Below are 13,511 nucleotides of genomic sequence, written 5' to 3' on the forward strand. Positions count from 1 at the left end.
TTCTTTTTTCTTTTTTTTTTTCTTGGATATCTAAATTCAGAGTTTGATGTAGGATTGCAGTAGATAGCTATGAGATGAACTACTTAACCATAGCTGTTTATTATTTTTGTCTCCTCAAATTCTGTTTCCTTCCCTTGTTTAAGTGGTTTTTTTGTTTGTTTTATGTCTACATTTGACTGCTTGACACATCTTTTGGCTGCTTTATAAGAAAACAGGAAGAGGTGTTGGATCATGGCTACTGACATTGCTTGTGACTGCCAGGTACTTGGCTTCTTTGCATGGTGTTATTTAAGAATTGTTTGTTCCGTCCAAATAATTCTTTTAGCCCTTATACTTGAAGAAGGTGGTTCACTGAATTGTTTTTTTTTTTTTCTATTAACTGCTACTGTGGCAATGGAGAGACTCAGAGAAAGATAGTGATGACATTTCCCATGAGCAAATGATACTTGTCTTCTGTTTTTTATACATGTTGTATCAATTTCTTGGCTGCTAGTAAGTATACTCTGCAGTCTTAAATTTTGAATGCTTTTTGTTTGTACTGATTTTTGGAAGAGGTATAAAAACAAGTAATTTCCAGCTACAAAAACAGAACATGTAAAATAGAGACAGCAGTCATATACATGAGTTTATTGTTGAAGATCTAAGCAAGAGATGCACTTCCGGCACTAAAACGTTTAGAGGATTGAAAACCACACATGTAATACTGATATTAAATTTATTAAAAGCAGTTTTCATTTTTCTCATAGTATATGAATTTCAAATCAGTATGCTTTGTTCATGTTTACTTTGGCAACTCTTGTTACTTTAAGTCTGTTACTGAAATGCCATTCTCACTTTCTTCCTGGCATTGCACGACTGAACCACAATTTGACCAAAATCTGGAAATGCATGCATTCAAGCCTTTCCCAAATTGAAAATTCCACAAAACATGTACAAACAGCTTCTAAACAGAAAACCTGGAGTTTGTTTTTTTGTGTGGTATTTTTTTGTTTGTTTGTTTTGTGTTTTGCTTTACTAGAATGACCTAATAAATTAATATAAAATGTTTGAAAACAGATTCATTCACTGTCCATTTTGTAACTTTTATAAGTTCTTTTCCTGAATACTGTGTTTAGTTCAGTAAATATTAGTGGCTTTCCAATTTGAAATATACTTTGCAAAATACCTTTACAAATCTTTAGGAAATTCTTTGTCTCTGATCTCATAAGTGCATGTGACCTAGTGGAGGATCCCATACCTGTGGGAAGCCATGAGCTGTGCATTTGAAAATTCCTAGCATAATATTTATCAGAAATAAGGCTAACATGCTTTCAGCTTTCTTGTAGTCTAAGAGTTCAGCAAGGCAGAATGTTTAGTTTGCTTAAATTATTTTAATGAGTATAAAGACAGAAGAAATGTACACTGGGACATTCAAGGGCATTTTTTGCCCTTTTGCCATCCTGTTAAGACTGAACACTAACCAAATTGGCAAGACAGCTGACATGATGAAGAAAAGTTAGAGTAAAATAAAATCTTCAGAGACCAGGCTTCTAAAGGTGGGACAACCAAATAAAATGCAAAACAATGTGATGGTCAAGGGCTGAAAAAATGAATAACAAGGGTTCTGGAGGAGACTACCAAGCAGGGCATGCCTGACAGCACCCACTGCTTTCAGAAGAGGAGCAGGCAGCTGGTCGAACTCCAGAGGATGGTTAGAGAGGCAAATTGGGCAGGTTCACACCCCAACTGGAACAGTCACTGGAAAAATAAAATTTTTTCATTTGTCACTCCCAAGTTAATCTGAACACCTTCCTGCAGTATGGGGAGCAGCAAAATGGATAGGTAACTACAGCATGAGTCATTCTGAACAGTAACCAAGACTCATAGGGAAAAGGATCTCAACCAAGACATTTTGAAAATAAAACAGTCTGAAGTTGAAAAGAAAGAGGCTTAGCCTAAGCATGGGAAAGCTGATTCCCGCCAGCTATAAACAAGGCAGCACACAAAGTAAAGCTATTTTCTAAACTTTAGGGAGGAATTGAGTGGAAGAACTCCTTTATCTCCCATAGTTTCAAACCATGAATTTGAGGAAGTTTGCCTAGATGCAGGAAAAAACAAATAAAGCTGGCTCAAAGAAATCAGTCAGACATCCTGAAGATTTAGAAATTAGAGAAAATATGCAGTCTTTGAGGGGCACAGAAACTGAGAAAATCCTTGTGTATCCTTGAATGACAGACCCAAAGAAGACTATGGAACTAATCGAAGTATTTTACCTCTAGAAAGACTTCCCACACCAGAAAGCTGCTTGTATGTCAGCATTCCATCTGAATCATTATAACTAGGCTCAAACGTATCTTTATTAATCAAAGTAGGAACCATTACAATCAACAGAGTTTTGCCAGTAAGAAATAAGTTTGTTTATTCCTGTACCATAAAAGTCTGTGATTCAGGATTTGACCAACTCTTGGAAAGCATTTTCTGCATCCTGCTGGTTGTGGAAGTGTTTTCTCTGCAAAAAGTTGTTGAGATGCTTGAAGAAGTGGTAGTCAGTTGGTGAGAGGTCAGGTGAACATGGCGGATGAGGCAAAACTTTGTAGCCCAATTCGTCCAAATTTTGAAGCATTAGTTGTGCGATGTGCAGTTGGGTGTTGTCGTGGAGAAGAATTGGGCCCTTTCTGTTGACCAATGCTGGCTGCAGGTGTGGCAGTTTTCTGTGCATCTCATCCATTTGCTGAGCATACCTCTCAGATATAATGGTTTTTCCAGGATTCAGAAAGCTGTAATGGATCAGAATGGCAGCAGACCACCAAACAGTGACTGTGACCTTTTTTTGCTGGAAGTTTGGCTTTGGGAAGTGCTTTGGAGGTTCTTCTCGGTCCAACCACTGAAGCTGGTCATCACCGGTTGTCATATACAATCCACTTTTCATTGCACATCACAATCTGATCGAGAAAAGGTTCATTGTTGTTGCATAGAATAAGAGAAGACGACACCGCAAAATGATGATTTTTTTTTTTTTAATTTTCATTCAGTTCATGAGGCACCCACTTATCAAGCTTTTCCACTTTTCCAATCTGCTTCAAATGCCACACAACCGTAAAATGGCCGACGCTGAGTTCTTCAGCAACTTCTCGTGTAGTTGTAAGAGGATCAGCTTCCATGATTGCTCTCAATTGGTTGTTGTCAGCTTCCAATGGCTGGCCACTACACTCCTCATCTTCAAGGCTTTCACCTGCTTTGTGAAACTTCTTGAACCACCACAGCACTGTACGTTCCTTAGCAGTTCCTGGGCCAGATGTGTTGTTGATGTTGTGAGTTGTCTCTGCTGCTTTATGACACATTATGAACTCAAATAAGAAAATTGCTTGAATGTGCTTTTTGTCTAACATATTTTCCATAGTTTAAAATAAATATAAAATAAAGGACAAGTAATAAGTCAACAGCAAAAAAACCATAAAGCATGAAAAGTGCATTAAAATGATGTATAACATAACCACATTTAAGAAAGTATTCCAATATCAAACAACAAATTTCAACAATGCAAAAACTGCAATTACTTTTGCACCAAACTAATACTTAGGTAAGAGTGCTGGAAGGCAAGAAGGAAAAAGGTAAGTAATTTTAATGAAAGGCAGCCAGGTGGGAAAAAAACCAAGTGCCAGATTATTTTGTAGAGACAAGTCAGTCCTAGCAGTGTGAGTTAAATGTGTCTTTGTACCCACTAGGACAGAATGTTGAAAATATCACAGTAGAGGCTGCTCCCTACTTCAGTCTGCAACTGGAGAGACTGTCAGAGGGAAATAATGGAGGTGAGAGAACTTTGAGCTGCTTCTGCATTTCAGTAGCATGAAAATTAAAAGGCTCAGAGAAGATGAAAGCATAGCAATGTGCAAAGAAATTGGGCAAAAGAAGTAAGAGAATCACTCTGTGAGGATTGTGATATACTTTGTGCAGAAGTCTTTTTTCTATGTGTTATACGGAGTAAGCAACCGGATTAGATTTTTTGAGAGAAATGTTTTGGGGATTTTGCCTCTGTCACATCTACATAGCCCTGCAAGATATTTTCTTGCAGAAAGAAGATAGAAGATGAATGGTATAACTGCATGATGTATTTGCACACAGTTTGCCTACGAATTGTTTGCCATGTATTATTAAAAAACAGAGGCTAAACAACGAGAAGAAAAACTGCCTCTTGGTTTGTCCAAAGGTGCCCACCTGGAGCAGAGTGAAACTCTCTGTGGAGAGTCTGTCCCTTGGAACCACTGAGCACACTGGGGTGAGGGGCCAGTTCTGGTGAACTCCTGAGAGGAGCAGTAGTAAGAAGCAAATACTACTAGGTTTTGAGAATAGTAGGACAGTGAGAGCTTACCTAAAAAGCCAAAGGAGTCACTGTGTGATGTCAGTTGCAAGCTAAGACATCCTAGAAATCTTTTGTACTACCAACAAGACTGGAGAAAAGGAGTGCTGTTTGTCAATGGAGGGGACGTGAAAGACTTGTTTTCAATACTTTTTGTAGTAATCTCTGACATATCAGAGCTAAGTTTCATTTATGGGATTGATCTGTTCTTGTTTGATCACTGATAAACCTAACTGCAAGGATTTTGTACCTTTTAGGAGGATTTGTTTTACAAAGCAAATAAAGCAATTTCTCTGATGGGCATACATGGGGTTCAAAATGCATGTCATTCAAGCCACAGATATACTAAATTTTGTCCTACAGATAAACTAGAGAACTGAGAACTTTCATAGCTTTTGGGAAAAAAATATCCCTGTCCTGAGTTTTCAGAATTCAATACTCCCTAAGTTCTTTTAGATACTCCACGAATGAAGGCTGTACTCTTTATTATCAAATCTACTTATTTGAAGATATTTGATATATGGAATTTCTGATTGAGTAGAGCAATACAAAATATACTGAAAACACAATACAAATGACTAATGTAAGTTACACTTAGCAAAATGCAGTAATTGCAGTATACTGTTGAATCACAATGCCAATGTTATTCCCATTAATGGCCTTTATAATATATTTACCATCAAGATAAGGGGCAACCACAATTGCCAGAAAGGAATACATTGATCTCTTTGAAATATTTTGGATACTTGTCCAGCTTTTATGTTCTCTGTTGGGCTGAATCATGTATTCACCCCACCCCTCCAAGATAGCCTGGCTAACTCAGGGAGAAATTTGCACTCTTTAAATAAACTCAAGGAACTGCGAGTTGATCCACTCAATTGTTGACAGATGTTTACCTAAAACAAAAGCCACCCTCTGGTCCCCTTTGTGTTGAGATAAAGTCAGGTTATTTGCAAAAGCTCTGGTCAGTTGTGCTCTGGGTTATTCCCTGAGCTTCATGGGCAGGCTGCCCTTTCCTGTCCCCTCTAAGCCTTCTTGCATTTGTAGAGTTTTATTGGTCAGTCACAAGCTGAGGCACAAAACAGAAATAGGATGTACTCGTGAACTGTAAAGTCACAAAATGCTTTGGGTAAGCAGAAATTCTTAAATTTGAGATTTTTTCAATAGTTCATTTCAGTTGTGACCTTTTTTTTTTGATTGCTTTTAATATAAATTATGTGGAACTTAAAAGACAAAGGTCACACTGAAATGATTTGATTTAAAAAAAACCCAACATTTTAATTTAAGTAATGTCAAAACAAGTCACTTGGGCTATTGCCAGAAATGTTCCTCTGATGCTACATTTTAAGACAGAAATGTGGTCCATTCTAAAAAATAATTTTGCATTTTTGTCTAATTAGAAGTTTATTTCTAGTTGTCCTATCCTCCAGGCACCTGGAAAAACTCCCAGCTAGCTGAATTTAGAGTTAAAACAGTTAGAGAAAATGTGTTAATGATGTACACAAGAAAAGGGCACATTAGGTCAGTTACTTAATAAAAATATATCAACTACTATTTTTTGTTGTTCAAGAAATTAACAGTAATGATAATTCTTATTTGAGATCATACTTCACGTATGATGTTGCCAACATAAATATGAGGGGGGTTGTTTTTGTTTGGTTGGTTTTGTTTTGGTTTTTGTGTGTGTGTGTTTGTTTGTTTGTTTGTTTTTAATTTGAAAAACCTTATGCAATTGACAGATCAATAACACAGTAGACTTTAATTGGAACTCTGACTTTCTGGCATCTACCTTGATTCTAATAAAGTTGCTAGGGTCTTAACTCTTATAATCTTATGCATGACTAAATAATATTTTCTACTGTTAGAGAGTTTGCATGACAGGTAAAAGTAGATCTTCATCTAACATAGGTAGATCTTGTTTGCTTCAATTTGTAAAATGGCACACAAATAACAGTAACACTGTCACTGTGCCTGTCTCATTTGTTAGGAGCCCTTCCATTATATGCAGGCATTCCTATGAAAGCTGGAAGCCTTGTCTGGACTAAAAAGCAGCAGAGACCCTTGTGATGAGAGCACCTACAGGCTGTATGTAGAGAAAGTCATCAAATGCCGCAAAGAAAACACAGATCTTGATGTAGATAACATTGATCCAGAATACACTTAATTTTTTTTCAGTAAGAAAGAGTTGTAGAACATTTTGCAGATAAACAGTACTTTTCTGTGCTAGGAACTGACTTCATCAAAATCAAACTTCCGTTAACCTCACAAGCAATTAAAGAAAATGTCAAACTCTTGATAACATCAAGGGAGTTGGCTGCTGTTAAAATGTGTGATAAGTAGCATACACGATAGATGGCAGTTTTATTAATATACTGGAAATCTTTCCTTGATTAATCTGTAGTATATAAATCACATTAATCAAGAAGAATTCTTTCTACTAAGTTTAATTTCATAGGCGTTATACTGTCAGAAGAGTTTATTAATGGGTATGTGCATCCTTGATTATCACAAATGCTCTCAAGGCCAAACTGGAAAGGTAATAGATTCTTTCTCCTTCATCTTAGTTTTTTTGACCTTCTGGCTATACTGAGGGGAACAATCAACTGTAACAAGACTTTGAGAGAAAAGGACATGGTCTCACTGAAAGAATGGGTTAAAATTTACTTACGTTAGCTGACTAAATGATTGTTGTGGGGATATGTAGAATATTTCTGTAAATGTTTTTACTCTAAAACAGCAGATAGAATTTCTGTGGTAATTTGTACCAGATATTATGACCAAGAATAATATTCTTCCTGCTTTGGAAAGTATCATATTTCTAGCTATTTTGTATATGTATGACCCAATATCACTGTTTCACACTAAAAGGGATATATAGTCTTATATATGCTCCATTGTCCAAATATGTAACTGAGTATTATTTTCTCTTCTAGTTTTCATTAGTGGACATGGTGTTAATAACAGTATTGTAGAGAAAACAGTGCACACAATAGTTGTGTCCTTTTGTCTGTTCTACCTGTTGAAATAATGTTTGAAGATTTGCTCCTGTGTCACTTAAAGATTGGTGTCAATTTAGTTGCTCAAATGCTAAATTAGTTTTAAATCTCCACTGTCTCTACTGCTTATAGTTTTCATAAGTACCTGAAACAGTATAACACAGACATTTGGACCATTTTCCAAGGGCTGCATTTAGCACAGCTCTCTTCTCCATAATATAGGCACTGTGAGCTATATTCAGGTGATCTAAATGCCACTGAGGTGCCTGGGCCTCTACTGCTAGTCCCTACATTTTGTTCGTCTCCATTGAAGGCATGGGAACTTAGCTGAGACAACGGGAGTGCATCAGCTTTATTAGTCAAACTGCACTGTTCTACTGTTACTCACAGCATGTTTTGTGTCAGGGTAAACTTATATTCACTACTTCATTATATGGAAAATTTCTTAAGTGGAATATGGAGGTTTTGTGGTCCTTTACTTTAGATAAAGGAATCAGTAAAAGTTCAAAGTCAAAATTGAAGGGATAAAAGCTTTTGACAGTTGAGTCTAGCTTTCCCAAATATTTTAGTTGTTGAGTTTTACCCGGCTGAATATTTTTAAAACTTTAACATTTAGTCTTGAACACTCACCATGAATTTTGTGTTTCTCTCTTAATATTTACAGCTCTTCTATATTGTCTTATTTGTCACTGTCATCTACTTAAAGAAGCCATATGTGACTTTCATAACTTACAAAAATCAACTAGATAGCAACTAATCATAATGCTCACCAGAGACCTGTATACAAAAATCTATTTATTAAGATATGATAACTTGTCATACTCCAAGAAGACAATCTGAAAAGCACGTATTTCCATGAAGGATTTTCTTTTTAGTGCACTTGCCTCAAAACTGAGGCAGTTCAAGACATTATGGTTCGAAGCCTTGGAAGAATGTTTTGGTTTCTCAAAATCAACCAGTAGGATTGGTTAATTTAAAAAAAAATCTAAAAACCAAAATAATTTATATTCAAAACAAAAACAAACCAACCAACCAGACAAACAAAATACAACCTCCAAAACAAAACCAAACCCACCCTGTAATCTCTGTTCTGCGGTATTTCCACAGTAGCGAAGAAACTAGACAGAAGCACAGTGCAGATATTTTACCATGTTTTAGCGTTTTGAAAGATCTTTTATTCTGTCAAACCTTATTTTGGAAAAGGCAAAATTCTTAAAACGAAAAGGCTGGATCCCGGTGCACACAAGACAGTATTTCTGTCTCCTTATCTTTTATCCCATTACTGGTGGTACTTTAGAAACAAGTTTGGTGAGCGTAAAAGCACTGAAGCATTTAAGATGAATACTAGAGAAGCTTAAAGCAAGAGAGCCTTAAGCATGCCTGCAGGGAGATTCATTTTAGCACAGAGAATGAGAACCTTCCACAGTGATATATTACAGTTCACAGTGCTGTTCTATCATAAGAGACCAAACCAGGATTGTTTTCATAGAAGTCAGCAAGCAAAATTATAAGTGACATTTGAAGAGAGTCCTTAATTTTGTCCCTGGGTTTGGTTTGATGCATGTGTATATATATATATGCTTATTTTTAAGCTAGCATCTTGCTTCTTTTCTGAAGCTCACCAGGTAAACAGATTTTTTGCTGACCTTACAAAGAATACAGCCAGGCAGTGTAGCCTCTCAAATGTAATTGACATTTCAGATGAATACAAGTAACAATTCCTGCATGCCCTCACAATGCAATGGTAATCTGTTAGACTAGGACACAGAAATAAGTTATTCACATATACTGTTGGCCAGAGGCAAGCAAGATAAATGAAAGTAGTGGACAAACTCTTCAAAGACCACCTCCAATGATTGCCAGTTTTGTCCCTTTCATACATGTTTTCTGAGCACCACTTCAACAGAAGGCAGGTGAGTATCACTTTCTCTTCCAATGTGAAAAATACTGAGAGGCCACAAAAGTTTGTTTCAAGCAGAGCAGAAAATTTAATTCTAGTAATACAATAAACTGAAATTTTATCCATTCAGGCATGATGCCTTTCAAAAGTAATATAACAAATGCATATCTTGGATCCCTGCTCTTTTCCTCTTTCACAGTAAATACTTCCACATACCACTGAAATGCTCTTACTTTGGTCCCTTCATTCATGGATGAAAGGAACCTTAACCTCATATCACACAGGACAAAGTTTTAAATACAGGTTTTAAATACAGACATACATATTCCTTGGGATGTGCACTTCAGGAAACATGGTGGGTTTTTTTGTTTTTCTGTTTATATCTGTATCAACTGACTTGATAGACAATGTTAAGGCCTTTGAGACAGTCTTACAAGAACAAATTTATCAAGAGTGAAATAGCATTGCACTATTGATAGAGGTATCACACATTTTAGCCATTGACTGCATCTTTCAATCTTTTAATCAGTCTGATTAGTCTGAAAAACACAGCTCTTGATCTTGAATGGTAATTAAAAAAACAACCCCCATAACAAACCTTTCCTAAGGTGTGATTATCCATTTGGCTGATACCAGTTATTTCAAGCTGCATTTACAGTTCATTTCCTTTGCATTAAAAAAAGTATACGTATTAAATAGAATCATCTTAGGAATACCATTTAGGGCAATGTTTTAGTAAGAAATATTAATTTTTTCACCATAAAAGTAAAAGAGAAAGTTCATACCATGATATTTTACACTTGAACATGCTTCTGCCAGTAACTGCTTGCTCATTGTCACTGTTCCACTAGCTGCTATGTCCCCATGGCCACTATGAGGACAGGTGGTAGATATGTACTTATATCACTACTGTCATTGTAAAGTACAGTGGCTTATTCTCTCAGTTCACTTCTAGCTGCTCCCGTCTTTCTCAGAGGGCATGGTCTCTCTCGACCCTGACAACAGTGGATTCACTATGCAGACTTCTTAATTAGGACAGTCTTAAATTACCATTTAGAAGAGATCAGGATGGTGATCTCATCATCCAGAAGCTTCATTCTAGATAGAGACATCATTTTCCTTTCCAAGAGTTTAGTAAGTTCTTATACATTCTTTCTCATGATTCCTTACTGGTTTTCATCCTCTTATTATTTATAATCATTTAAAAAAGAGTGTAACAACTATTGTCATCAGTTCACCAAGTTCTAACACTCTAGTCATTAAGAAAATATCGTGTTGAGTTCCTGCTTTATTTATCTTTAAAGAGCCTCTACAGTCTGTAGAAAGGTATTTTGCATGAGTTTTCATCAGTCCTTTGATGGACCACACATATTTCTCCTCACTAGTCTTTTCACTTTACAGTCATTGTATCTTGGTACAATATCTTTGTATAGTCACATTCCAGACAACTTTTGTTGTACAGCTACAATGATTTACATATCATATATTGGACTTGAGTACCTCTTCTTTATAGCATTTTCTTTCTTTGCACTAGCTATAGTGCAAAGCATAGAATTTTGGAGAATTAGGTGTTAATAATTTATGACAATAATTATTTTTTTAAGAAGCAATATGGATATGGTTCAGATTCTGGTATTGGATCCAACTCACTGAAATGTTAATACAGTACATGTTTTGTTTGTTCTGTTAATTTATACCTGAAGAAAATAACATTAGGAATTAATATAACTGATGAATAGTCTGCATGGCATTATAGGAGAAGACTTACTTGACTAATATTGAGTTATGCCTGGTCTGAAGACATACTCAACATAAGCACAAAGCAACTTTTCCAATGCAGACATTCATAGCTATCTCAAGTAAAGGTGATATTTGTTAGAGAGTGCCTGAAATTCATTGTGATAGGCTGCCTATTAAAGATCTCCAAATCACAATAATGCTGTCTTTTCCCTACAGATTTCCTAAGACTCAAAACATTTTTTGTTCAAATTATTATCATTTTACAGTAAACAACAAGATGTCTGTAAGCAGATACACTGAGCGGCTACATTTCCAAGTCAGTGAGAGGTATCTAAACCTACTGTGTTTACTCATCTCAGCTGAAGATGATATCTTTGTTGTCCATTAAAATAATCCATAGTAAAGAAAATCAGAGAAAAAAAAAAGTACTTCATTCAGAAAGTCCTAGTATTTTTGGTATTATCATCACAATGTAGGAAGGTGTATTGCTATTTGAGGTAATGGACCTGGACCTGATAGAATGCCCCAAGCTCCATCAAATAGCCTACTACTTATCAGAAGAATATTTTTTTTTCTGATGGTTTAAATACGTATTACTTGAAAGAGCAAAACCCCCATTAATTTACAGTAATCTGAGACAAAGTTTCTAGTTTGTAGTTTAACAAATATACGTGGAACCTAGCATGACACTTCCACTTTCATTGTTCTTATTGGTATTCAACACACTTGCCAAACCAAAGATAGGAAATAAATGTTTTCCTTAAGACCATATTTTTAATAATTGCATTTTCCAGATGGCATTTCCTTTCAGCAAACCTGCCTTCTGATAGGAATAGTTTTTTTCCTATCATCTCTTTCATGTATCTGACTGTAAAAGAAGCTGGGTTTTTACTTTTTTTTTTTTTTAGTAGTAGATACTTTTTCTCCCTGCTATTTTCTCAAATTCTAGTAATGGACACATCTCTCCCTTTAGTAGAAGGTCCAACATAAGCTGAAAGACATGAAATAGACACGTAAACAAACCAGAGTTCATCACTGAATACAGGTATTTTTTAGGCCGCCAGTGCAATAATATACTTTATTCCGATTTTTTGCCTTGTCTTTCCTGAAACACACTGTGTTTTATTGTGTGGGTGAATGAAAATGACATAAACACCTCCTTTCATTCTCATCTTTCTTCCTCCTCTAGTGAATACATTCAAATAATCCATTACCTAAAAGTTACTGTGCTCACCTAAGGAATAGAAGTGATGTTCTGGAAAGCTACCACAGAAATGAAAAGGATTGCTTTATGCATCACATACAAATTTACAAAATTCTTATTCTGCTAAGAGTGAATGGTATAGGAAGGAGACAGCATGTTCAAAAACATGTAAGAACTTTCAGGAGGTAGAATAGCATTAGTAAAATTTAATAAGGTAAAAGTTGAACTAATAAAATGAACTATTAAAAAAATTTTCTCTTTATTGAAACCTTATATATAGCAGAATGTAACCATGTGTTTACAGTTTCTTAAATTTTGTATGGAATTCTGATTCTTCTGTAACATGTCCCTGGTACATAGGAAACTATGGCAGCTAGTGAAGTAGGCTATACATGCTCTAAATATAACCTTCTGCTCAAGAAGTTGGATTGGCCCAAAATGAGAAAGTGAGATGTTGTGTGTTAGTCTGAGAGTTGTTATATCTATTTTTATTAAAAGAGCCTAGATTCAGCTTTCTGAGTTTTGCTGCCCCACACTGGGATTACAAGAAACTACTTCACAGAAATCTAACTGAAAGGCAAAAAGCAGTGAGAAAAGCAAATTGAAGGTATATGAAAGCCATGCATTTTGTAACAGTTTCATGTAGACACTATAATTCAACCCTATTTCCTCTATCCTTAATTGCAGAACAGCCACGCTAACAGCTTTTGCACTTGTGGTTTTATTTAGTTCTTAGCCTCTTTTCTGTCTTTGCCATTCTCATTTTCTCTTATACAGTCTTATACAGCACTCAATTGTGTGTGTCTCAAATAGTTTTAAACTATTATATTTTAAAAATTATTTAATTTCTTTTAGTCCTAATTTGCACAGGCTTGGACTCAGTCCTGTAGTTTTGTATTCATTTTGAATCACATGTCTAAGTAGTTTAAGTAGGTCCAGCACTATAAGTTGCATTTTCTATTTTGTTACATTGTGATTATCTGAGAGTTTTTACATAGGATTGTTGGCTTGAAAAAATCCAGGCTCTTCTCACAAATTGTGAAGGAAAAGATTAAATAAAACTAATGCCAGTTTCTATACGACACAACTCATTCCTTCTCTATCAAATCATATTTGCTTTCTATTTTGAACTTTCCTGACTTTCTAGTGTCCAGAGAGTGGCATATTGTATAAATACTAAAAAGATTACTTTTATTAATGGATAGGTGCTACTATAAAACTAATTGTACTCCTGAAAGTATGGATTTTGAATTTGTCGAAGTATTGACAGTATTTTCTGAGTGAAGTACTACTACCTAGGTTTTCCTCAAGACTTATGAGCTTAGGTGTCTAACA

The 13,511-nt window shown here is 35.6% G+C and overlaps 1 pseudogene; it reads right to left on the reverse strand.

The window, feature by feature from the left end:
* Positions 1 to 2,338: 2,338 nt before the first annotated feature.
* LOC135984732 (histone-lysine N-methyltransferase SETMAR-like) lies at positions 2,339 to 3,377 on the reverse strand (annotated as a pseudogene).
* Between the last annotated feature and the right edge of the window lie 10,134 nt (positions 3,378 to 13,511).

The sequence above is a fragment of the Caloenas nicobarica genome, chromosome 2, assembly GCF_036013445.1.
Source record: "Caloenas nicobarica isolate bCalNic1 chromosome 2, bCalNic1.hap1, whole genome shotgun sequence".
NCBI classification, from domain to species: domain Eukaryota; kingdom Metazoa; phylum Chordata; class Aves; order Columbiformes; family Columbidae; genus Caloenas; species Caloenas nicobarica.